A 27,754-nucleotide genomic window follows, 5' to 3' on the forward strand; every position below is an offset into this window, starting at 1 on the left:
CCACAAAATGAAGCCAACGAATGCTGTGATTTCTGGGAAAAACAGTATTTGCAGCATGGGCTCTAGACAGAAGGAACTGGGGCATTAGTAACATGTGACTTGAGACAGTCTCAGCAATGCAGCGCTTGCTGTCAAAAGGATAAAGGAATGTCTTGAGAGAAATGCTCCCTTCCAACCCTCTACTTAGAGGGGGAAAAAGTGCAAATATTTTTCTTTCTGCTGTCATTCTGATGATGAAGCCACCATTTGGATTTTCCTAACCCGATGTTTAACTTTCAGATGACAGAAATATAGCAGCACACAAGAGCCCAGTCTCAGTTCTCACATGTATGCTAGTTAACACTTTGATGGCTGAGTTACATTCTAAGCAAATCTAAGCTGCTTAAATAGAAAGTATTCGGCAAATTATAGCTTCCCCACACCCCTAAAAAGGAAAAAGACTGAATATATTATCTAAGCTTTTTCTTTTTTAAAGACCTTTTAGATTGTTTTCTTTTCTTTCTCAGTAAAAGCCTGATTTGGAAAGCTATTGTCTGGAGATTGTATTTGCATAACAGCAAACAGAGTCAACCTACATTGTCCAGTGTTGAGGGAAAAATAACCTTTGGAGAAAAGGAAGGCAATTTGCCCTGCAATGAGTCATCAGCTCTGCTGTGCTGAAGGAAGAAGACATTTTTGAGGAAAGGCTGCTGGCATATATCTACTGTAGAGGAGAAGAAACATATAGTGTGAGAATGGTCATACCAGGAGAACTGTCAAAGAATTGGATATATGCTCTACTTTTCTGTTCCTAAGAAGCTGATCCCTGGTAGGTTGATAGGGGTAGTTGTCTATTGCAATGCTTTAGGGTTATTTCAGCCATTTCAAGGCATATGCCTAGTGTCTAGGTTTCCACAAGTTTGAATTCAGTTAAATATGAATTCAGTTAAATATCAACCAATTTTTCATACAGGCAATGACGAATCCTCTGAAATTTCTGGTTCACACTTGTTTGGGATTTTTTTTTTTTTTTTTTGTATTCTATTTGTCTCACATTTTCACATTTACAGCAGCTTTTATACCGTGCTTTTTAGGGAAAAAACAGTGGTGAAGATATTCAGAAAACCATCATGATTCTCTGCAAGATCCTTTGAGGAACTCCACTACAAGAAAACAAAAATGGTGTGCTCTTGAGAGGTGATATTTTTTCTAATGGATCTTGGTGCTTCATTATCTGCTATGCCAGCCCATGTCAGTTATGAGAGTAGATTTGGTATGAGCACCCCATTTCATCAGTTAGGAAGTAACCATGTGTTATAACCTGTTGTTGACTTATGCACCCTGCTTCCTCTGGAAAATATGAAATGAAGCTACTGTTCCTGATATTTCTCAAGTATGGAATTTCCCTTAGGAATACTGAATTTAGACTGGTCTCCTGACCACTCTGAGGTTTGTCAGAGAGCAAACATCTCCCTTGCCCAGGCAACATGGCTCCCGCCTCCTGGAGAAATAGCTCATGAGGAACACTACAGCCTCCAACTAAAACGTAACTCTAGTTTGTCCTTCACGTGTGAAGCCAATAATGATTCTCTACCACAGTTTTTGAAGATATTTCCAAGTATGGCAGGGTGCAGTGGCAGGCACATAATAGGATTTTTGGCATGTATTAGACTGTGCTCAACAACTCTGCTCTCTGATCCAAACATGCCCACCAAAAATAACTTCAGTGAACAGCTTTTATTTTAATTATTCCAGCGTGGCACTCATTAAGTTTTGCCAACAGTCTGGTTTGTAAAGCTTTTTGTGTCTAAGCACAGAAACCCATAGTGTGCAGTTAACTCCCCTGGGATTTTCCTGTTCCAGACATAGGTCTGTTCTGCAACCTCATCTTTCTTTACCTATCTCTTGCTTTTAATGCTGTTTACCCCATTGACTCATTGAAATCTCACCCTTTCTTTGCTTTTGTGACTGTTCTTTCCCAACTTTCTCTTTTAATTTTCTGTTTTCTCATTCAGCTCCACTTTTAGCGGCTGTTGGTGGATAGTTGGTGGTTCCCTCGTAGTTCTGATCTCTGCAGGGCTCTTGGTGAGCTCTGTGTGTGGTTCTCCTCTTCCCCTTCTATGCTCTCTGCCCAGCCTATTGAGAGTATAATAACAGAACAACTATATTTTTGCTAATGACTTGCAAATCTGTCTTTTCCAACCTGATCTATTTCCTTTTGTCACTGAATCTTTCTGAGTTCTTCCCTATTGGTCTCCCTCTTCCTGCCTCCTTTACTTCTCATCCATGTCATAAACCTTAAAAAAAACATAAGAAAAAAACGTCCCTATGGTTTTGTGGTATAAACTTCTCTGTTCTGCAGAACCCTTACATGGCCCTGAGTTGACTGTGATCATTCTTCTGTCTTCAACTATTTGTTTAACCCTTTCTTTATCCAACTCTAACTTGTTTTGCAAGTAAGCATGTACAATTTGGGACATGGCAATGGTGCAGTATTTAAGTGGTTTCTATTACCTTGTAAATAACCTCAGATAGGCAATAAATTGTCCCTTTCAAAAAGAATAGATGTGAAAGGGAAAAAAATATGGAGTCACTAGGATATTTGGTTTAGATTAGGTTTATTTCCTTCGGTTCGTTTCCTAAACATGCCAAAAGAAACAGCCTTAGAAGGAAAGAGTGGAAACTTCCCAGATCAGGATAACCTATAGCCTGGCAGTTCTTAGCACAGATGTGGGTTATACAGATTCCTTCATACCTAGAAGGAATGGAGCCCAGAGCTCCTGCAGTGGGAGGGAGCACCCCAGCTGAAGTCCTACTGCACAAAGCCGCCAGCAGCAGCAGCAACTTCTTTCTCTGTTTTTGTGGAGGAGGGTGGAGATCCTTGACTTGAGATAGGCAACAAAATTCCATAGAGGCTTAAGATAATTCCAATTTCCTCAGCATTTCCTAATGGTTAATTTGTGTAGCTGCTGTTTGGGATGTTTGCATTCTTCAGTGCCCAAGCTCTGGATCCCACCAGGCAGGCACACACCTAGGAATCAGGAGCAGCAATTTTTTTGGCACTGTGGGGCCAAAATACTGCTTGTGTCCAGACCAGAATATTTATCTGTAAACGCTTAGCACTGCCATGCCTTGTTCTTTCTTGCCTTGATAAGTACTACTAATATTAAGAATGTAGATGACATGATATTTGCTTTTAGCATTTGCATAACTTTTTACATGCTGTCTGTTACAACATCTATAACACAGTACTTAAATGCATGGAGCAAAACCAGAGGAGTACCTTTGGAACAGCTAAATTCACACTCTAGTGCCACTGAACTAGATTATCTATGAAGATTCCTTCCAGCTGAACTATTCTATTATGTTCTGTTATCACATTGATGCTAATAAAAAAAATCCTACGAGTTTCAAAGTGTCAGAGTATTCTCCTGCCATATATGCTGTCCGTCCCTAACAAGATGTAATGTTTTGTGAGAATCTCTTCTTATTCAAGATATTTTCAAACTACTGGATATTCGTGTGCTCCTCTGTGTTTGACTCAGCCTGAAATGCAATATCCAACTTTGGTCTGTACCCTGGTTCTGCTACCTTCCTTTCTGTGAATATGGGGAGTATGCAGTGAGAGACTGTCAAAGGTCTGGAGGTCCTTCAGTCTCAAATTGCATTTGAAATTCCACTTTAGCATTTCCATAAGGCCCACAGATATTCTTGGCAATTTCCAGTAGTCCTTATCCAAAAGCATTTAGAATATAATTCAGATATACAATAATAAAACTAAAAACAGGGAGAACAAAGGAGTAGAATAACACTAGATATAGTTAGAAGATCAGTGACAATTAGGTGTAAAGGCTTGGATGGAAGGACACTAAATTATTTTTCTTGATTCAACGTGACAGTGTAAGAAATGTTTCTAGAAGTCAGGATTGAATTAGAGGAGGGTTTTACATGAAGTCTGAATGCTTATTAGAGAAAGACTAGACTTTGTTATCTAGCATGAATATTGGGGAAAAATGGTTTGCTGATCTTTTTTTATCAGTTTGTTTTCTCCCAAGGTAGGGTTGCATTTTCCCATCTGTGATTAAAAATACATATAATGAAGAAACTGTAGCCTTACTTTAAGTGCAAAGAAAACAGAACCAGAAGTTGTGCTTTATAGGAAGCAGAGATGCTGCAATGTTTTATTAATTACTAGCCACCAGCTTTTTTTTTTTTTTTTTTTTTTTTTTTTTTTTTAATGAGATTGTCTGAATTAATGGAAAAGCTATTACTTTAAAAATTTTCAACTTTTAAAAAACAACAACCTCAGATCTTGTCAGTTTGGTGCCTACTCTCTGGAAAGTCACCAAATCTCACTTGTTTTGCTTGGGCCTCACTCAAACATAACTGGCCTCAAGCTAGTAAGCAAGCCAGCAAATGTCCTGGCTTGTAAAGAAATCTGATCCAACTCTGTAAACTGAACCCAGCCTAGGAGCGGTGGAGAGGGGAACATATGGAAAATTAATGACAGATAATAGAATGGTGGGACAGCCTTAAATGAAAAAAAGATTGTTATTAAGTTTATGCAACAATTCCAGCTAATGGTCTTTTGGCTGGAGGGTCTTTTAAGCGGAGAAAGTTACAGAATAGCTAAAAACTCCTTTTCACTTTGCCAGCAACAAAGCTGCAGAAATGGCTGCTGCTGCACTGCCCTTACCACTTCTGCCTGTTCTTAATTGATACCTGTAGATTTACTATATAAGCTGTTTCAGCTGCAGCAGCACTTTGGGAAGTGCAGCAGTTCTGGTCCCACCTGTTTAAATAAATGGGAGCCTCAGGAAAAGGAGTGGATTGGAATTTGCTTGGGCTCAAACAGTGAATGACAGCAAAAGCTAGGCTGAGAACTGCAAGCTTAGCCAAGCATTAGCATGAGGTGGTAAGGGCGGAATGGGTGTTTTCTTTTTTTTCTCTCCATAGACCTCCAGGCATTTTACAAAGATAAGCTACTCATGGTATGGTGTCATGAATAGGGAAACTGTCCCAGGGAACTCATGGTTACACAACCCCGCTCTGGTGAGGGGAATGAGTTTCACAATAAAAAGGAAAGTAGAAGAGCTCACTTTGAGAAAAGAGTGCATATTTCTGGAATACTTGTATCCCATGTTTATTTGGCTGGTGGCCTGGGGTGCTCATTTAGTGTAGACATGAAACTATGGTGCCACACAGTAGTCATTTTTTTTTCCTAAAAAGTGATTTTTATTTTCTTTTCTTTGTCCAGGACTTGAATTACTGCAGACTAGCTAAGATACCAATCTTCCCGATTAAAGACTAAAATGCCTTTCTTTCTTGCCATTCTCACAATGGAGAATCATGAAGCTGCCTTTACTTGCTGAGTAACTCAGGTGTGTCTCCATTCCTTGTCCCCATGTCCAGTTGATGATTTAGCTGATCCCTGACCTTGAAGGTTTTATGTATATCTGAGGAAAAACAGCAAGAGCTATGCTATGGTAAAATGACAAGTGGTGGTGTCCATCTCTTTGTTACTACATGACAGTCTATGGCTGTTAGATTACTGCCTTTGCTTTTTGGTGCGTAATTTAGCAGGAGGGGCAGAATTTATGCCCCTTCAGCTGTACCTCACTACCAGAGAAAAATTGTTATCTAGTCTTAAGTTCGTTTCTGTTCCCTTCTTAAGGTGTTTTTCTTTTATAATCTGAAGTGAGGACTGCATGCTGTGATCCTTGCAAAACCATTCCCCTTTCTTAGGAATATACCATAACATTAGCTCAGTGTTTATAGTATTTCCCATTCCTTGCTCACACTTGCAGTATGGAGTACAACACACCCTATTATCTAGTAAAAAGTAAAGTGTCAGCTGAAATGGAGTGGCAGCAGAAAGTGTTTTATACATGGCTGTGATAGAGGAGTAGATCCTCACCCAGCTCAACAACATCGTTACCAAATGCATTTCTGGCATCATTTGCCCTGCTGCACACCAGCAAATGATGAGCTTGATGTTGATTTTCCCACTCAGAGACCTGTTAGGGCTGAAAGTGGAATAACTCACCTGGCTGTTAAGACTTAAAAATAAATAAAAATTTTGTTGTACCATTTACCATAACTTTCTTTTTCTTTCTTAACCTGTTATTTCTGTGCCAAGAGAATGTGCCAACATTTAGTCCAAGAAGACTAAATCCACAGTGATCCTCCCTAGAAGAGCCTTGGGAAGGCCCTGGAGAGAGCCAGGATCCTGCAGAATGTGTAAGGAGAGGTCTCTGATGTCTTCACTTTGCCTGACTGCTCTACTGACAGAACGCACGTTTTTCAAGCAAAAGGTTTTTGCTTTGTTTTTCCTCTCTGCAACATTACTGCAACTTAAAGATGCAATTTGGGGTCAAGATCCCACCAGAAAAAGTGTATTTTGTGACTTATGTTATATAGACAATTTGATTAGATTGTCACAAGGTTTCACATTATCCTTAAAAATTAATATATATTAAAAAAATAGTTGCATTAAAAAAAAAACAACAATAAACATATAAATATACCTTTATTTAATATTACCTACATACAGAGTGGCTGCACTAATACCAATAGTAAAGCAGAAGTGTTTAAGAGGAAGGAGGAGTGACTTAGCAGGCAGATTTTTTTCCTGAGAAGTAACAGTGTCAACGGGGAAAGAAATAAGAAATGTTTAGAAATCCTGATGTTTCCAAACAGAAATGTTGCCATTTCTGTTTTGATAAATCTGTTTAAATCCTTTCAGATTCCTGTGGAGGAGTAAAACAGCCTGAAGGTACCACTTATGATGTAAAAGAGTGTTCTCCGTGACCTTAGCGAACCTATGAACTGACCAAGAAAGGTGATGGCTCCTGAGGGCACAGTGCATGTTTTGCTTTTCTAATGTCCAGAAGATTCAATACATCTGAAATATAAGGAAAAAATTTCCTGCAGGGCAGTAGAGATATCCTACTGACAAGAGGGAGCTGTATTCTTTTCTCATCACCTCATAAACAGTGGGGTTCTGACTAAGGATGTTAGGTAATGCGTGCCATATACAGAACTCAAAGGGGGTATTACTTTCATTGTATAACCCTTTAAGATCTGAGGCAGTATTGTTTAACAAAGCATACTGTTTTTCTCTCTTGCTTTTACTGAGCTTTGATGCTGATTTTAGAACTTGACAGCTGTGTTTAGACTTGTCTTACATCTCCCATACAGAGGGGTGGGGGAAATATGGATGTTTAGGGCAGCAGGCAAAATAAATTGCATAAAAAGGCAGGATTTGCCATGAGGAATTGTGGGATATTCCACAAAGCTACACGTCTAGCCCACCTCCCTTGGGGAGGAGTTTTCACTAAATGCTACTCCCTTATGCACTAGTTGGGAGAGCCTTTTGTCTCAGAAGGAGGCTTGTTGATAGTTAATACCACCATAGAAAATACCATAGAAAGGTGTGAAGTCTGGTTAGGCGCCATTCTTCATAGGATATTTGTTTGGGATTGTGATCCAGAAGACCTTAAGAGATCCTTAGAACGGTTTGACTTTCCTTGCAGCATTCCTCTTTGTGACAGTACTTATGTATGAGTATGCTGTGTTACAAAATAATTACAGTGGAAAAAATATCCATTATTAATGGATTCCAGAATTGAGAAAGTCAGAATATAGACTGCAGTAGCTGTAGAATGAAATGAAAATATGTCTTTTCTCATTACTTCCAAATCCATAACATCAAACAGAATTTAACTTGTAAATAATATTAACCTGATAAACTGCTAAAGTTAATCTTTTATAGCTTTTGAGGGATGTGAAGAGTTCACATTTGTTCAATAACTGAGTTTTTCAGATGGCCTATCTTTGATTTATTTGAATACATTGTGAACATTCAATATCTGGAAATGGATGAAAACTGTGAAGTAGCCCCATTTCTGTAGATATCCAAAGAGAATCTCTTGAAATAATTCACTGGAACTGTACAGAAAATGGGTTGGAGCCAAAAAAGGAAAAGACAGAAAATCAGGGGGCATTCAAAACTCTAATGAAATAGAAGTCAGACGGAATCCTGTTCAATGTCAAAATAACTTTTTTTCTCTTTATTATTCTCTATAATGACAGAAGACTGGGTAGTATTCATTCTTCTCAGCTACCACAAAACAGCATGCCACTGAGGTCTCTTAGTGAATTGTATGGCACGATATTGATTTTTTTGTTGTTGTTTTGGGTTTTTTGTGTTAGAGAGGATGACATTTCACTGATGTTTGATTAAGTCATAGGTCACTTAGGGAAGAGTCCTGAGTTTCAGCAAGATTATTTCTAAAGAAAGATGCAAAAGCCCAGATCACTTCAGATATTCTTCATGTGCTATATATAGATGTTCTTGCTTCAAAGCCTGAGTGAATTTGTTGGGCACAAAGCCTTTATAGCAATTTCTCTGTATGAATGCTACCTCCCCAGACCATAAGTAGGTCTATTCTGTAAATACACTTCCCCCACTCTGGTATGGAATGTCTTTACCTTCATTTTATCACCATTTCTTCAGAATTCATTTGTGTTTAACAGCTGAGCGATAGGGCATGATGGCCAATCCTTGCTGGCTATTGCTCATATTTTGAACACATCTTTAACTGGGTATCAGAAACAAGGGTAACTTAATATTTGCCACCATTAACCATTTCACAATTGATCAGTTTACCAGAAATGTCAAATTAATATACTTTTAAGCCAATAGAGTGCTGTCTGTGTATGGTTGGTATCACTTCTGTCCTCTATAAGTGGAAATTAGCATTTTATAGATTTTACTTAAGCATTGAACATGGAATCTGTAATTATTCCCATAGAACAAAGTATACAAAAGAATTCTCACTACTGATCTAAGATGTTACACAAATATCCTCTTTGCTTAGCCCTCAAATTTAGGCCAACTTAGAGATGGACAATCTGAAAAGTTCTCTAAGTATTTTGCAATAGCTTAGATCCAGACCCAAAATTCATTGCTTACAGTGGTCTTCAGTTCCAAACCACTGTGTCTGGTAGAAATGTCTGGAATGTGGAGTACTGTTTTTAAAAACAAAGGAAAAGAATCCTTAATAGCTGCTCCATCGCTTAGATGAACAAAATCCTGTACCCACACTATCCTGGAAGAAGGGAATGGCAATGATGGCAGAAATGATGGAAAAAAATGATTAAAATAAAACTGTGTACACAGTGGCCAGAATTAATCATTTTGAGGCTTGGAACAAAGGTGAAATAAATAATTAAATAAGTAAAATAAAACCCCTGCTTTTATCCCATAAAACTCTTAAAAAGCTAGTAACAAAATTCAGAGGGCCCGGTGTTCAGTTCCAAACAAAATTCTATGAAAGACCAGGAAGCCATTTCTGCTTGGTTACCCTTAAGCTAAGGATCAAAGTAGAAAGGTATCTCATTTCCATATGTAACTTCAAAATATTTTTAGGAAGAAAGTCAGAAGATGGATCTTAAGACTAGTTATTCTTTGGCTAACTTGTATTAGAGGAATGATTAAGGAAAATACAATGTCTCTTTTCTGGGAGATGGGCCTGTACTCTATTGTACAGCAAACTTCATCTGTCTCTTGTAATTTTTGGTCTGTAAAAAACAAGAAAGAGTGGGACAGGTTTTTTATTGCCTCCTCTCATAAGCTTTCCATATGCTTCTACGACCATGTTTTGTTTTCAATTTTAGTGAAGGTTTTTATTTGGAGACTCATAAAATTCTAATTTATTACAGCTTCTTTTCATAAAATGGAGAGGATAGGAGGGAAATATTGAGAAAGCATGTGCAAGCAACCTCGAGGAACGAATTTGTGAATTTAAAGCATCATTCAGCTTATCAGCCTCTGCTTCAGTTACTGGTAAATACCTTTCCTCATTCTTTAACCTATGATTAGGTATTCTCACTGTATATATAGAAAGTGTAAGTGACTTTTCAGGCAATATACATTCTTTTTTGAGGGGTATGGAATTCAAGTGCTGGACCTCTATAAGTCTTAAATAAGTCATTCTGATGTATAATAGGTGTACTGAGAAATGGTGAAGAGAAACTGCCTCCTGAGAAATATCACTAAAAATCACATAATCTTGTTAAAAGTTTACAATCTTGTGGGGATACATTACTAACTGTCGAAGGCCTAATGCAGCCTCCAGACAATGGGTTGGACATGGCTAGGCTAGATTGGTTGACCCTGGTGGGAAACAGAGCACTGAATGCTCTTGAATGTGTACAGGTTTATGCTTCATTTGGTCTGCGTTCTCACATTTGTGATTTGTTTATATAGCAAAACTAGTCAAGAGACATATCCAGGTTTACCTGCAGTACCTGATTCTGCTCTGTTTTGAGGGTTGGGTCATCAACCAGCCTGGCCAGAGATCTTGTTCTGGAGCAGGACTTCTGCAGAAGAAAACAAAGCATATTTCCTATTTACTATCTGCCTAGTTATTTTTCTGTGCTGTTCTCCAGTATTAAATTGATTAGAATCAATCAAAGCCTTATACTTGAAATAGTGTAGAAACCAGGCTCTAATGCATTACTGTGGGATGAAACTTTAGGTAGTCACTGACTTCAGTAGCATGAGTTTATCGCTTTCAGCAAGGAACTGTGTTACATTTACATGATCACACCACGCACTGAATGGGATATCACACCAGCACAGCCTATCTAGATAGTGCAATCAGGGAGGTAGTTTAAAATTTTGTGAAAACTATGCAAAAGTATATTTGATATGTTCTATGTTTGATAGACATGTAAGCATGTATACATGCACACACACGTTATTTGAATATCTTTTTATTTCTGAAACACTTCCTACTCTGATCCTGGAGCTGAAATTATATATGTTAAGATATGGCAGTAATACAGCACTACTGTTGTTTTAAAGTATAGAGGGAAGGCCCTCCTGGGAAAAGTTCATTGGGGTGGGTCAACCCAAGCATTGAAGGAGAAACTCAAGTCCCACAGAATGTTGGAAATCTGCTTTTGCAGGGGCTATAAGGAAATATGAGAGCTCCGCTGGAAAGAAACTGTTGGGTAATGGATTTTTTTTCCCTCTAAATAAAACACAGAGCGGGCTTTTAACTGCCTTTTCCTCATCATAGATATTGAACCCTGTTCACTAATGCTAAAGGGGAAAAAAAGAAGATTCCATGTAAAATTCCTACCAAGAGTAAATACAGAAATTGAAATGAAGTGTGCAGCGCACACCCTTTTCTTTCCTTCCTGTCTTGTTTTGTATTTTCTAGCTCTGCTTTTCAGACAGCTGAATGGGGGCTGGGAAAGTGTTTACAATATTTTCACATGATTGAGATGGCAGAGTTCTTGCAGTTCGTGAAAGGCCTTCTGTTTTCAGATGGCATTGAAAGTTTACCGTCTTTCCAGACAAAAGGAAGAGAGCCCGTTGCCAGCGGATGAGTAATGGGCATGGCCTCCAGACAATACCTCCTATCCAGCCCTAAATCTACATGGTGTTCTTAGGCTTCCCAGCTTCTCCAAAGCAACCTTTGTCTCTGCTCTGGGAGACCAAAACTGCTCGTTGGGCGAGTGGGGAAGCAGCCAAGAAGGGAAGGCTCAGTGACAACAGTTGCTCAGTGCTCACTGCCCAGTATCTGCCTTCTTGCTATGCTACTATAATAGTTGGAAACCCATCAACACTCGGGCATCTCCTATACAAATATGTTGCAGACCATCTGTATAGTTCCAGTTCCAGAAAATTCCAGTAACTCACTAAGTTTTAATACTATTTTTTTCCCCCTCATTAATCTGATGGGCTGCCCTGAGATAAGTGATTAAAGCAAAACCGTGCCATAATTACCTCAGAGCTAAAGCTGCACAGAATTTGCCAATTCCTGTATTTGTTTTCTTACAAGGAACTTGAAATAGGCGTTTTCCACCGTTAATTTTTAGGTTCTGTTGATACTTTTCTTGTCAGAAAAACATTTTGGTGAAAATGATTTTGAATGTCAAATTTTGAATATCAAAAACTCAACCAGATGATTCTAAAGTTTGTCCATAGTCTCTGTGCACTTGTTGATGTTATAGGGACCAGTAGATGATTGTTTAATTGTTTCTATAAAAGTTTCCTAGAGCTAGTCTGAATTGATGTATATATGTAATTACATACTACACGTATCCTGTGTCCTGTGTGTGACTGCCTCCCTGCCTGCGTGCATAAGAGAACTTGCTTTCTGTTCTCATGTACTTTAAGCACACAGATAAGAGCTTTTTAAGAATTAACTAAGCAGCCATTAGCTACACTAAATTTTGAATATTTTGTCAGCTAAGAATTGTCAGTTACCAGTTCTTGTCCTTCTAGACTGATTTGATGGTGCACAGACACTGATTTGTCAGTGTCAGGAAAACAGGCAAAAACATTTTGCCTGGATTTCTTAGGGGGTTGTTGCAGCTGCTATCAGCAATGTACTGATTAACCTGTAGTAACCTGCACTGCTGACAGTCCCAGGTATACAAGCAGCATATTAAGGTTATTAGCCAAACTGTTTTCTAAATTACCTGAGTAGGGCTTTCAAGACAACTGATTCTATTTTTTGGACTTTTTAAAGAGTTAACTGTTTAAAACAGCATTGAAATAATCTGGCCTCATTTCCTCAGCTGAATAAGCAAGTCAGCTGAAACTCCTTTTTGCTGAAAGGGGGAAAAAAGGGAGGTCGTTTTTCTTCTAAAGAGCATGACCATACACATTCCACTCTAGTGCTTTTAAAGGGGACTTCCCTGTTTCAGGAGCCCTGGAGCATTGAAATACCAACACCTCTTAATTGTTTAATATATTACAACTTAAAACATTTACAGAAGTGTTCTCCAAGAATTTCACTGTTCCATGTGCTTGGTCTTGCACCTCCTAAAATAATAGGCTATTTCCCCTTGGTTTTCTTGTGCTTGGTGCCACAGCAGGACGCATACCGTGCAGCAGGCGAAAGGGAAGTGGAAAGGAAGGCACAAATGGGGTTCTCTGACATCACAGCTCATGCGTGTGGCACACACAGGCATCTCTGTCTGGCATCATATGGCTGGAGGAAGGGGAAAATAGGATGTCTTGGACATAAAATCTTCAAGGATAAAAATATCACAGACCCCTAACACTGTGCCCTCTGAGCAGCATCCCAAAGTGAGTGATAATTCTAGTACCCAGCAGAGCCAAGTTTACAGCATTGTATGATGCAGACATCTTACAGCCTTTCTGAGGCTGTGCCACAAACTGTGTGTAGTGTTGCACAGAGGTGGTGTGATGGTGAAGTACTTTGCATGGAGAGAAAAAAGAAGTAATTCTGAAGAAAAATTATTTTGGTTCAGTGGAGGGAAAATATGATAAAACAATTGGCCTGGCCTGTGCTTAACTAATTTAATTTTCAGTTTGTCTAACCAAATTGAATGGGATCTTTTTCTGTTCTTATGAAATCAGTCTCTTAACACTGAGCACTTGGGGCTCTGCCCTGTGCTTCAGTGGGGATCTTCCCTGGCACAGAAGGGTCTGGGCTGGATCCAACCACAGCCGTGTTGTCTTCTGCTGTGGGTCCCAGCTGCCACCCGCATGCCATGTGTGTGGGTCACCTGAGTGTGCTGTGGTGTAACTGGGCAAAGGGCCTCGGGACAGTGAACACAGCTGTTTGTAGAGTCTCCCTTCTTCCTGAGTATCCTCTTCACTGTGCAAATACAAGCTTGCACAGATGGCTTTGGAAGAGTTGGGGTTTCAGGCCCTTCCCCAATGGCTCCCTGCAAAGCTTCCAGCCAGAAGCTGGTGGGAGGATGGCAGTGGCTGCCCCAGGGAGCACTCGGTGCAGAACTGAATGCTTCAGTGGCAGCAGAGGAGCCAGCCACGCAGTGAGTAGCTCCAACTCCACGCTTCCCAGCCAAGCTGCCTGCCATCCCTTTGAACCCAAGGTTCCATGTGACAGGGCAGTGATCTGGCTGCTGAGCCACTAGACTAATATTGTTCTTTTAATCTTGCAAAAATGTGTAATAAAAGAGTTTGATTCACATGAGAAATTAAGTATAAGATCTGTCCTCATAAAGACATTATACCATGAATGCTCTCTTTCTGCTGGCTGCAAGAATAGGTGGCTCAGGGGTGAAAGGCTAGCATTTACATTTAAATACACCTATTGGAATCGCACAAACAGAAGGCTGAAACTACTGCACTCTCTTTGAATGCTTTTAGGGTTGCTGCTTTTTCATACTGCAGCATCTTTTCTTTCTCTCTCTCTCTCACTCTCTTTCTTTCTTTCTTTTTCTTTGTTTCTTTCTTTCTTTCTTTTATTTTAAATAATAAAAAAAAAAAATGGGAAACGGGAACCTAAAAGCCCTTAAAATAAAACAAAGGTCTTATGCCAGCAGGATAAATGGACGAGCCTTTTCAAACTAATTATTTTACTTTCATCTGGATGTGCCCCTAGAGAGGTGAAATGCAGATATGAACGGCCTCCTTCTCTGCTGTTACACTAACTGGTGCTGCTGGCTGGGTGTGATGCTGTTTACATTTCTCAGAGAAAGTGAACAACACTTTTTTTATGCCTGCCAAACCCAGATTTCCCCCCTGATAAAACAGAAAGCTCCTTACCACCTGGAGAAAACAGAAACTGAAACACTGCGGAAAGAGCACTTGGTGCCAGGGTGGCCTGGCAGCAAGGGTGAAAGCTCAGCAAAACCCTTGAAATGCACTCACTTAACCTGGGCCAGGGCTTTTTCTCTGGCAACTTCCTCTCCTCTGTGCAGTGACAGATGCTTATAGGCTGCAGTTACAAAAATTCAGGTATTACCTTTGCTTTTTCATACAACTCTTTGGTGAATGTATGCGTATAAGCTATATATTTTCTTTGACATTTTTTAATATTTTAGATGTCTCTTTTGTACTTTTCCAGCCAAGCCAGGGGCAAAAACAAACAGTATGAATAAATGCCTCAAAATTACAGTGTAGCTGGAATTCAGAAATCAGGAGCTGTGTTCTGACTGACTTTTGCACACAATCCCACATTAACACATAACATAAAGCTAATAACACTAATCATTAAATATGTTCCAGATGCCTCTCAGCAGTGAATAACTTAAAATCCAGATCTGGATGTGGCAGCTTCTTAATCTCTAGTTAACATTCTTTTCCTTTGGATAAGTATGTAAATCTGCTATCTTTCTATATAACCTTGTGTTGTGATGAATTCTAGTGTATTTTTTATGAAAGTAATGAAATGATACCAAATGCAGGAACTCTTCCAAGCTGAGTGAATGATCAGATCTCCAGAATGCATGCAAAGAAAGAAAAAGGAAAGGACTCTCTATGTCTAGTAGCCATTTATAGCTCTTTTTAAATAACGTATCTAATTGTATTTTGTGTTTTTGTAGAGTGTGACCTTTATAATGCTGTGTAGCTGTAAGAGAGGAAATCACATTCTAGTCTTCCTAGTTCTAGCATGCCTCAGTCTTCCTACTATATCTTCCTAGTCTCTATGGGACATAATAAAAGTTTGAAGAATATTGTCTCTTTTTATTTTGGTCATAATTTTATGCCAAATACTCATCACTCTTTCCAAACTGAAGAATTTGTTGTGACCTAAACTCTTCATGAAGAGAAGCTCTCTGTGCATCGGATAACCCCCATGGAGCTTTCCTTTTTCTCTATGCCTTTTTAGAAGTGAGCAGATCAGAGGTGTATATCCTGTCTGCTGTCTGACTGCTACTGAGCATTAACATGCAGTTTAAGGGTCTCTTGTAAAGAGAGGTTATTCTTCTGACCCATGGATACATAGGGCTGCTTTACCTGAATTCAGACTATTTTATACCCTCTGTGGAGTACTTTAGATAACACTTTGCACACCTATGTGTTTTAAATCCTACAGTGCAATGGTGGTGCCTCAGTGCTCCTGAGGGATAAATCCCTTTCAACCAGACAACACTGAATATTAAACACCTCAGCCCACTCAGAATTCTAGTAGCAATTATCTTCTGAACAATAAAACACCAATTAAAGCCCATGTTTAAAACATGGATGGTATGGTAGATGTTCTGAGGTTCCAGTTTCTGGCCCCAGTTTCCTGTTTTCATGATAGTAGTCAGGTAATTCCTGAGAGCAAGGACCAGAATTCTACAGCTATCTCCTACCACTATCTCATAGATAAGTTTTTTCTCTTGTTTTCCTGGGGGATTCTTAAGTGTTTCTGGGGAAATGTCTTGGGAACTTGCAGGTCAAAGAAGGAAGCCTGTAGTTGCTTTTCAGTTCTCTTATCATTAGATTGTGTAGGCAGACAATGGTCTAAGTTGCTGTTTGAGGTTAGAATCAGACACCTCCACTCCAATTTAGGCAGTGTTGTTGGAGATGGGTAAAGAAGTTTATGCTAAAAGTATAGTATCCTTAAGTTATATCAAGCATAGCTTTACTGCAATCAAATACTCATTTCATAGCTTGAGGCTCTCATTTCACACTCTGAGTGCATAAAATACAGCCTGACCCAACAAAGTCTGTGAGAGGAGTGCAAACTCTACTTAGAGGTTAACAACCTGATTTCTCTCTCATACCAGTTTTACGGTCACTTAGCTCCATTGACTTTGGTGGAATGAGTCCTGATTTACAATGTTGCTTCCGAGCAGGTTTAAAGCTGTGTTACACAATGGCAATGCTGGTGCCAGGTCTTTGGGAGCAAACCTTGTTTGCACTGTGCATGCCACAATACTATCGGGTCTGAGACCCTAAAGGTCTCCAATTTAGGTCTCTCATTTGATACCCGTATGATTTAATACCAGTTATGATTTGGATTTGATTTTTTTTTTTTTTTTTTTCAGTGACATCATTTATCAAGGTCCTCTCGGGGATTTGAAATTAATGCGGAGGCTAAAAGTTCCCAGACTTCATATTGGTATGTATTTTTTATGGAACATTCTTAACTTAAAATGCAGTCAGATGTAAAAGCTAAACAAATAAATAACAAAAAACAAACAAACAAAAAAAAAAACAGCAACAAAACAGATAGTTAGTTAAGAAACTACTTGGAAATTAGTTTACCTCCAATCCCCTCTCTTAAGTGTGGTTTCAAATTTGCACACAGTAGACTACTATTTCTTCAGACAGTTTCCTCAGTTCACAGTGTCTGATGTGATGTCCCATTGCAGGCCTCTTCCTCACTCACCTTGGCATCCTACATGTAGAGCTGATGGTGTAAACGGTCTGAGTGAATACACCTAATTTAGGAACAAGGATCCGTGTTCTTAGCTTGACTCATGTTGGCATAAAATATTTTTTCTATAGGAAAGCTATGCACGCCAAACAGGATGGACTTGCAATCCACTTCACAACAATGCCTACTGGAGCTCCTCTTTAGGAACTTCATCCATCTGCATTGAAGATATGAAAAAACTGGTGTTGTGCGCATATGTGCTTTTGTAGCCCCTCTGGTGTAACTTTTAAATTGCTACAGTACACCTTTCACAATTCTTAGGATCTGGTCTGCCACTGGGCAGCTGTAGGAGGACCTTATCTTCTTCACAAGCCAATACTTTTGTCTTCTTACTCAGCGCAATGGTGGTGTTCTTTGGAGAAAAGATCAGCTACCCTGCCTCCAGCCCTTTCCCCATAGCATGATCTGAAGTGGGACAGAAGCATCAGAAGTACAGTGCAGAGGTAAAAAGAGTAATTTGTTTCCTGGGAGATGTCACTGTTGTCATGAGAGACATGAGATGTCATCCTTCTAGAACAGGTAGGCCAGCTCATCCAAAATTCAAGTTCATATTGTGATAATTTGATATTGTGTTAGGAATATTCCTAGTAGGGATAATGTGTTTTATGGCATAACATTAAGGGTAACTGTAAGGAAAAACATACACTCCCCCACTTAACCCTGTCAAAAGAAAACTCCACTATGGTTATTTATCTGATGCATCTTGGAGGCTTCAAGGCCTTTGTAGACATCAGGGTTAATGTAAGACAGGCTTTGCTGAAGGAACCAGGTGGCTGCAGTGCCACCTCTCTACTGCTTTCTTTTTCCCCCAAAATGCTGACTTCAAAATGTTTCTTATGTGCCTGGTTGCTGGAAGAGAGCCTCATAGTTGTGGTCTGTTAGTTCAACATTTACTATGCTGCCCAAATGTGAAAGCAAGCACGGAGGGTAGGTTCTCCCTGACTTCTGTGGGATCTGGAGCAAATCCATGAGGAATGCTACTGTTTTCAACACTTTTTGCTATGCCTGAGAACAGGCACACAGATATAAATGTTGTTGCAGCTGCCACATACTACATGTAAGCCACATGTTGATCATTATTCCTTTAAATGAGAAGGTCTTTGTTTAAAATGATTGTTTTCTTCTATTCAGAACCTACCTAATTTTTTATATGATATTCAAAGGTTTGTGTTTTTAATGTTAATTTACACATCACAGTTTGTATTTAGGAAAAAGACTACCCAGATATATATTTATTTACTTCATAGACAGGTTTATAGTTATGGGGACCTAGCCCTTAACTAGTTGAAACAAATTGGACTATTCATTCTTCAATTGTTTGTATCATTTTACGTTGTGGTTTGTTTATTAATCATAGCTCTGCTTCAGTCCCCTTCCCAAACAACAGTACTCTTCTTTAAAATATAATGAACTGTCTTGCATTTATGAGAACCGCATGGTCAAATGATATTAATCCTGCCACCCTGCTGAATGCCATGTCACGGTGCCAATATTTGGACTGAGAATTGATTGCTGGCTTTGGTAATACTGGAAAGGAAAGAAAGATCTGGGCACACCAACTACATCTAAACTATGAAATAAAATTCTCAGAGCTTTTTCCTGGAAACTAACAGGAATGAAAGAGCTTGCATTAACACAGCTGAACTCCTTTTACTCTCCAAATCACAGCATCCACATCCAAAATCTCTACTGGAGATGGTCTCTGATACCAGCTAGTATCCAAACTGTGCTTTGGCATTGCCTGGAAGAATGCCAGCTAGCTTGAACTAAAATTATGCCAGGGTTCAATTTAGTAGTAGGCACAAAGCCATCCATGGTGGTCCATCCGTGCCTTGGTGGTCTTGTTAAGTTTACTAGTGTCAGAATGAAACCTCAGTCACACTGGCAAGAGTCTACAGAAAACCTTTATTGGCCTCAATGATCAGAAGATACTGAGAGGAATAATTATTAGGTTGTTCACTTCCTTCATATTTGTGTTCTTTTTTTTCCTCATTCTGGCTATTACCAAAATAATACAGCAATGAACATTTTTTTCAGTCTTATAGAGTAATGAAATTGGGTTGTTGCCTGACCAAAATTTGCTGTTAGTTTTGACTGATCCTCTGGGTTAAGAAACAGGCAGAGGTTCTGGAAAAGCCAGCTTCAGCTCTATTTCCTGGCAGACAATCTCCAGTGGCTTTGAGCAAGGAGCTTAGGTCATCTGTGATTCCTCAACTCATTTGGATAAAGAGTTAAAAGCTGCAAGATGTCTCAACACAAACACACCAGGTGCATAAACACACTAAACTGATGTGAACATAAAACTCCCTTTGATTTCTGTGGCTTTTTTTTTTTTTTTTTTTTTTTTTTTTTTTTTTTTTTTTTTTTTTTTCTTTCCACAAATCTGGGAAGGAAATTTGTTTTAAACTCTATGAAATGGACATGAGTGCATTCACCCTCTAATCAGGATACGTTCAGTGTAGCTCAGAGGGAGAGTGTGTATAAGCCTAAAGTATTCTACAGGGATGGCTGTGCTAATTTGGGGAGTGCCTGCTCTGTTTCTAGAGTTAACTCTCTGCACCTGATACCTCAATTAACCCATATAAAACTATCCTTCACTATGCTGTACTTCTGCATCCAGCAGTATGAGTAGGAATCAGGTAATTCGTGCTATTATCTTCTTTTCTATTTTAAAGATAAATGGTAGTGGAGATCAAGTTGATTTTAAAAGCTCATAATATAAAATGATTACGTTAAGTCACACAGTATTAAGAAATGACCCGCGTGTATTGAATTAAACCATGATTTTCCAGTGATCTCAGCAGCAGCAGAATGGAGATGTTTTAATCATTGTATTATCAATTTGTGAGTTAGGTAACTACTATGCCAAATTTCTGCTCTAAATGAAAAACAGTATTGTTTTATCCAGAAGGTTTCTGGTTTCTAGCACTAGCCTTTACTTTTCTTGAGGCTCAGACATATGATTGAATTACTGAAGCTGACAAGTACTGATTTCAGCAATTTGGGTTTTCTACAGGGTATGAGTATGTTGTCAATTAATTCAATCGTTTGGTGTGTAACACCATGCTGAACCATGAGAACTTGATTGTGGGCTTTCACTCAATATTCCTTTTAGGTTAAAAAGCCTCTGTTTCTTAATTGACCTATTCATGGATCATGAAAGAGGCTATGGAGCTCAACGTACACGTGGGTGAATCTTATTTAAGGAAAGTGTTATGAAGAAATAATAAAACTAATTAACGTATAAATTTTTATATATATATATATATATATATATATGTATAATTATTTTTATTATTTTCTGATCTGGACTTTTAGAACAGGTTACCAGGAAAGGTGGTGGATGCCCCCTCTTTGGGGATGCTCAAGGCCAGTCTGGACAGTGCTCTGAGCAATCAGATGTAGCTGTAGGTGTCCCTGTTTAGTGAAGGGGAGTTGGACTAGATGACTTTTAAGCATCCTTCCCTACTCAAATGATTCTGTGATTCTATGAATTGGAATGCACTTCAGCAAAGTAGAAGAGAACCACTTGATTTCCTTCCTTTGGCTCCCTGTTTCTGCTTTGTTGCCCCTAATTCTGAAGCACTCTCCTGTGGTTGCTTGCATATGGCAGTGACTCTGTTCAGACCTACAGAGACTATTGCATCAGCTAAGGCTTGCAAGGCCAGTATGTGTTTATTTATGCAGCATGATCTTGAGAGGAACCAAGAGGACTTGAATGTCCCTCACGCTGATATCGGTGGTGTAGAAAGTGCTCAGTGCATTCCAGGGCAAAGCCTCAGAGGCTATGGATTAGAGAGCTGCTAACTCCTTTATAAGTATGTGCAGATTCCTTTGGTCTTCTCTGGGGGTGAGTCTGGGCCTCAGCTCTAAAACAACAAAATCAACGCTAGCTGTAGTGGCCCAAATAACAACAAAAGAATTTCAACCCAGACATCTTCCAGCGTGGGAATGCTTAGGGATTAGGCAGAGACTCAAGGCGTGAACCAGGGCTGAGATCTCCCTCCCTTTCTGTGGGCAGAGTTGCAGGCAGTGCCCAGCCCTATCAGCACCTTATGGCTGTGCAGATAGGGCTGGTGCCCCTTATGCAGTGTCCAGCACAGACTGGCACTTGTTCACAATGCACAGGTGCTGAGCAATGCTATGCAGCCATCACCCCTGGCTCTGTCTCAGGCTCTTTCTGACCCTCGCTGTGTATTTTAAAGCTGGATCCTTTCAGTTTATATTCTCCCTCTAACAAATCTTTTTTCTTTTTTTTTTTTTTTTTTTTTTTTTTCCCCTCTCTACTTCCACTTCTGAACCTGCTTTGCCAAACTCCCCATTCCACCATCTATCTACCCCATATGTTTATATTTTCCTACTGCTGAGGCATGTTGTGCTGACCTGCCTGGACAGGGCTCCTTTATCACAGAGATAAACACTATGTCCCCCTCACATAGAGCTTCTATCATGTGTGACCTTTCATCTTAAACTGCCATGACCTTTTTTTTTTTTTTTTTTTTTTTTTTTTTTTTTAATTTATGCTCTACTGTGCTGCTTGCAGAAGCCAGGAAAGAAAATCTTTTGTTTCTAGATAGAATGCTGCTAAAGGACATGATACGGTCTTGTTTTTAATCCAGCTAATTAAAATCTGCATGTGCAGTGTAACTGAGAACACACAGCCTTCGCCCACCACTTTCCCACAGGCAGGGAATAAAGGCCTTTAGTGCAGCAGCAGCTAGCCACCCTTGGATAACAGAGAACAGAGCCCACAATTCATCCCAGCTTTCCTTATCATATCCGTGGAGGGCTTTCCCCTCCCTCCCCCTCTCTCCTCATGGAATCACTTACTGTAGCTATGTGCCTCTATACATCACTGTGGAGTGTAATCAAGTTAAAAATATGCTTGCTCTCATTTATCTATGCACCAGAGAGCTCTGAATATAATTCACTTTCAGTAAGAAAATGGAGAAAGAGAAGAAAAAAAGAACAACAACAAAAAAAGAAAAGGGGAAAAAAAAGCATATTTCTAATCAGAGGTCAAACCTGTTTATGTTAAAACTGTTTTGCCAAGAACTAACTGAATAACACAGTTTAGCATTTCACACTTTTCTATGGTCATTATGTTGGGTTTTTAGGATTTGCTGGATGGCTGTGGTTATTACTAAGGCATGGTTATCACTAAGGCTGGCTTTTGTGTGTGCGCTAGGGAGAGGGTGCCATGGAATGTTTTTTTGTGAGGCATTTCCCTGGTTAGTTTTTCACTTGTTGCTTTTTGTTGAGTAACTGAAGTAGGGGAGGGAAGGGGGAGAAGAAGGGCAGCCGGGTGGGAAGAAACAGTATGGCCAGAATGGGAAACTGAGCCTCCACCTGTTTTCTCTTTCTCCAAGTCATGCTTTATATGAAGATGAGGTCAATAGGGAGCAAAAAAATGTGCCAGGAGATTCAAAAGTTGGAAGGAGATTGTACAACATTAGCAGAAAATGCATTTGAATGACTGTAGAGAAGCCCTCCCTTCTCCCATAAAGCACAAACAGGCTTTCTGTGGGCATCCCTTGGTAACACTCACAAAGAGCTGCTCCAGCAGCTGTGTGTATAGCCAAATACCATCGTAGGCTGCTGCAGAGAGGGCTGATTTCTGTGTCAGCTTCCTGACTAAAAGGCAACATGGTATAGTTAAAATTACAAATATATATATATATTAAAGTAGTTTTGAAACAGTGAGAGTCTTGAATAAATATGCAACGTGTCTGGAAATAAGTTATGGTCTTACTTCATTTGCCTGTAATGGATTATTCATATAAGGGTTGTACTCAGGGTATGATTCAAGAGATATGAAAATGCTGTGTTTTGAATTCTAACAATGCTTATTAATTGACAACTGTCTAACTAAAGCACATAAACATACAGTTAAATACCTGAGTATTTTAAAAATAGAGAATAGAATGATTAAAAAGCATCAGCAGGTGCCTATAAGTTAAAATATGGGTACATATTTACCCATCAAGTACAGCAGTGCTATTTGCCATAATTTGATTGTCTTCTACTGACCTCTGTATAAATGAATACATTGGCCTGTACATGTCACTTTATTTAGTGCCTATGGAAGGATAACAGAATAAAAAAACTATTTGTATATTTATATAAAATTCATCCTTAACAGTCATGTAAGATATCGTGAAAATATATGTGCAGGAATCTGTATGTTCTCTGGAATATGTTTCTAATCAGTAGAGTAGTGATAGGTAAGAAAACATTGATCTGCATTTTTCCAATTTTATATTTTCCTTCTTTGTGTATGTTGCAGTTTTCAATAATTTGAAAAATGTATTAAATAATTGAATATATTCAATAACTCAATAACATCTGTATTGATGCAGTAAAAAGGTTGCCGATAGTAAGTCATTTTTTAAAATAAAATTAGTGTTTATTATATAAGCAATGTAAGATTTATGAAATGTGTTTAAGCATGCTAATCATAATAAATTTTATTACTGTTACTAAGTAACCTTCCTTAAATATTAAAATTAATTTGTATTTTGGAGGAACACATAATTTTTACTGGCAGATATGTTGTTCAGTAATTTCCTGTAATTCTGTATAACTAATAACATAAATTAGGCTGATGATTATTGTTTTTATCGCTAATAACAGTTATTGTAAATCCCTTCTTATGCAGAGGGCACATAACAAGGTGTGAAAATTGACCACATTGCTATGTTAGTCACACATGACAAGCAACGTGGCATAAATTCCCACTCAAAAGTCAGTGAAGGGTGCTGAACATCAGGGCAAGCTAAAGGTCGGGCTTAATAATGGGATATAAGCCTCAGATCCCTACAGTGAGCATTTAATATGCTGGAAATCAGGATTCCTTTATTAAGTCCCTAAACCTCTTTGTGAACTCAAAACTATATCCCAAAATGTTAGCTTACGATAGGGCTCCAAACTGAAGAGGCTTACAAGTCAAAGATGAAAATTATTTTAAATGTTCAGTATGACTGCAATAGGATCACTTCAGCATAACAATTCTTCTTTCCTTTACTAAATTCATATAAAATCACGCTCTTAAATCTGTGCCAGAACAAGTGAAGAGAATGATTGTGATTAACTTTCTTTTGACACTGCAAATTCCTCTCGCAGTCTAATTCTTGGATTTCATTGCATCCCTTCCAAACAAAAGCTGTCTAGCTTATTTGTGCAAGAATGTTTTATAAAGCTATGAAATGAAGGGCTGATTAATTGCTCTTTCTTTCTTCCAGTGATGTAGGCTATGGCAATAACACTTCATCCAAACCCCTGATTCAGGGGACAGTAGGAGGCAGCTGCTGAACTGCAAATGGAAACACGAGTCACCCTTGATTTGGTGCAGCTATGTAGCTCTGGAAATGGAAGGATAAATCTGAACAAAATAGATTCATATAATATCCTGAATTGGAAGGGACCCACAAGGATCACTGATTTTTAACCTCTGGCTCCACACAGGACCACCCAATGCTCAAACACTATGTCTGAGAGTGTTGTCCAAAAGCTCGTTGAACTTCAGCAACTTGAGGCCATGCCCACCATCTCTGGTGCAGAACCTTTCCCTAACCTGCACCTGACCCTCCCCTGACATAGCTCCATGCTCTTCCCTTAGGACTCTGTCAACAGACAGCAGAGCTCAGCTCTGCCCCTTGTTTCCCTATGAGGAGCTACAGCTGCCATGAATTCTCCTCTCAGCCTACTCTGTTCTGGACTGAGCAAACCCAGGGACCTTATCCACTTCTCAAACACCTTCCCCCTCCAAATCTTTCACCACCTTTAAAGCCCTTCTTTGGATGCTCTGTAATAGTTTTGTGTCCTTATATTGTGGTACTGAATGCTTTAGCCAGGTTTTGCCTGCTGATTATAATTCTGTGTGAATAAAAATTGAGCTGGGAAATCGGTGTTTAGCCTATTGCTAGCTTAATAACAAAAACAGTAACTCTAACGTAGTTGTAAGTAATGGGAACAAAGTGACAGCAGTCACTGATTTTAGGTAATTAGTTATCAGCAATGAGAAGAGGGTGGTAGCAGCAAGAGGCTGGGGCTGGCTGTCCTGCAGACACTTTGGTGGGAGCACCACCACAGCTCCCACTAAGTCACAGAAGTAAGTAAGTAAGCAGGTGTAAGTCACAGAAATGCAAAATGAGTAACTTCTTACTTTCAGCATTATGGAGGCTTTGTTTTTTCATTCATCTTTGGTCTGTGAGTAAGGTTCAAATTTTTCCCTGGGATGGGGTTAAATCCAGAAGGAGCCAGGATTGTCCACGTGGTCCTTCTTGCACTGGTACCCTTGGACCATGGTGCACCCATTGGTGGGTGTTCACAAGGCACCAAAAGACCACCCAAAGCCAAAAAAAACCAGCCCAGAGGTATAAGGTAAGCAGAAAGACTAAAAGCTCTTTCCCATGGAAAAGCCACTCTGTGCTACCAAAAAGTAAGATGAAACAAAAAAGCCTGAATTTAACACAATACATGCACGCTTTCTGAATGAATTCAACATAAAGGTCACTGAGGTGATAAGCAGTGCAGCGAAGCATACACTAGAAGTCATTCTCAGCTGTGATTCCTAACAGCTTCTTGTTTGGAGAAAACATAGTTTCTCCAAACCCTATTGTTTGCACCTGTGAGCTAGTTACCTGATTAGCCCACAGTTTACAGTTTTTTAGCAGTTTCACTGCTGAGAATCTAGCCCTGTCACTCCCTAGTGCTCTCCGAGCTCTGCTTGTCCCTTTCTCTAGCTCAAGCAACTTCTGATTTCTAAACCTAGTACTTCTCACATCTTCTATCTTAGATGCTTTGTTTCAAGGAGGAGGATTATTAACTTTTTAGTTATTTCTTGTACTTCAAATCACTTGAAGCCTTCCTATTTCACATATTGCAATCTTTGTCTTAAAGAAACTTTTTCAGTCTTGGATTCCTATGCCATGCGTTTTCAAAGGGTTTCTCTCAGTAATTCCCATTGCAGTGAGTGGAGTTACTGCCTCTTCCATCTGATCCTGATAAGTTAACAAGTTAGGGGTCTTTTTTTTTTGTTATGTACTTTGCTTGGATTTCATTCCTCTCATTGTAATTGGTTTCCATGGTGAAAATGAAAAGTATGAGCAATTCAGGCTAAGGTTCTGGAGGGACTGTAGTCTTAAAAGCTATGAATCTAAGAGGAAAATGTAAACTTTCTTAGTGTGAAGAAACATAATATGTTCCTATGTTTTAAGAAATGAAAAGTGCTAATTAATCATGCTTTGAACTTGGTGTACCAGTCAAAAATTCAACTCTGACCTTGACTTAATAGCATTTAGCCAGCTGATTACAATTCTCCTCCAAAACAAAAGTCCATATACCTTACATTGGTCAATATCATAATGTAAATGTGAGTAACTGTAAAAACCCTTTCTTCCATTTTCAGTCAGAGGGAACAAATCCCTCTGAAGTCCCTGGGAGCAAAACCACCTGGTCTTAGGGCTGGCAGAACTGCTGCTCTCATTCTTACCACACGTAAGAATGACTTTGCCCTGCCTGCTATCCTGCTTTTGCCTCTGTCAGGTTCATTATGGAAATAAATTATGTTGTCACTATGTAATTGGCAGATTTAAATAATTCTTCATAGATTAGTGAGACAGTTTTTTTTTTTTTTTTTTTTTTCCCTGCAGAAATCTTCCTGATTAAACTCTGTGACATACTGAACATCCAGCTGTTTTATTATTGTGTTTTCAATGACCATTTCAAAGGGATGCCTTGAATAACCAGCAGAGAGACTTTTACAAATGAAAGTACAGCTTGAGGTACTACCTTATCTTCTGCAACAGTGATTACCCTCATGCATACTGAAATTTTTGTGGGGAAAAAAAAAAGCCTCAACTTTTTACAACTTGTATGAATTATAGATCTGCTGAATTTTTGATTAATATATCAGGAACTTACAGTCTAGGATAGCTGCTTTTTATTTAGAAACAAAGCACATCAACAGCAAAAAACACTGGAGGGAAAAACAAAAAAACAAAACAAAAAAAAGGTTTGAGATCAATCACCCCCTGAAAAAGGAGACTAATAGAGGAAAATAATCTAGCTTTCCAACAAAAGGCACTCAACTTTTCTAATTGGTTTCAGTAGATCCTTCTGATCTAACGCAATCAGTGTTGTGTGAGCCTTTTACTTCTGGTGTGTTTACTGATCTTTTTTTTCTTTCCACTAGCTCTTAGCTTCTGATAAACCCAGCAACTCATTGTCCAGCTTCCTGTTCCTGATATGCAGAACACATGTCAGAACAACTGGCCTAATAGGGGGCAAAAAATGGTGAGGGAAACAAAAAGTGTAAAGAAAGGATGCATGGAGACACCAACACAGTATAAGCTTTAGGATGGTGAAGCTGGGATTATAGCGATTTGGTCATCATGTAAATGAGTGAATTTTTTTTTTTCTGTTTAATATGAAAGTCTCTGGGTTGTAAAGGATTTGATGAAGGCATGGCTGTTTCTCATTAGCAGTGGCTGTCACTAAAATGAATATGTTGCTGAGTGTTCAGTTTCTGGGAAACGTGGTTGAAACATGAGCGGCTCTTTCGATGCAGAGCTCCGAGTCAGATGTTTTCAGAGGGGATGTTCCCC

General features: G+C 39.1%; 1 long non-coding RNA gene across 34 annotated transcripts in view; it reads left to right on the forward strand.

The window, feature by feature from the left end:
* Positions 1-27,754, forward strand: part of LOC122159351 — a 369,357-nt gene that overhangs the window by 274,474 nt on the left and 67,129 nt on the right. For 28 of the 34 annotated variants that reach the window (XR_006168484.1, XR_006168510.1, XR_006168512.1 and 25 more), the window contains 7 exons: positions 1,074-1,161; positions 5,237-5,360; positions 6,119-6,293; positions 6,725-6,820; positions 9,706-9,829; positions 16,756-16,829; positions 17,485-17,666. This is a non-coding gene — a long non-coding RNA (uncharacterized LOC122159351). Of the gene's footprint in view, positions 1-506; positions 809-1,073; positions 1,162-5,236; positions 5,361-6,118; positions 6,294-6,724; positions 6,821-9,705; positions 9,830-10,956; positions 11,002-16,755; positions 16,830-17,484; positions 17,667-27,754 lie in introns of all 34 variants that reach the window. The other 6 variants (XR_006168449.1, XR_006168487.1, XR_006168516.1 and 3 more) reach the window with 6 other exon arrangements.

This window comes from Centrocercus urophasianus, unplaced genomic scaffold, assembly GCF_019232065.1.
Source record: "Centrocercus urophasianus isolate 14NV4802_14NV808 unplaced genomic scaffold, USGS_Curo_1.0 seq_10, whole genome shotgun sequence".
In the NCBI taxonomy this organism is placed as follows: Eukaryota; Metazoa; Chordata; class Aves; order Galliformes; family Phasianidae; genus Centrocercus; species Centrocercus urophasianus.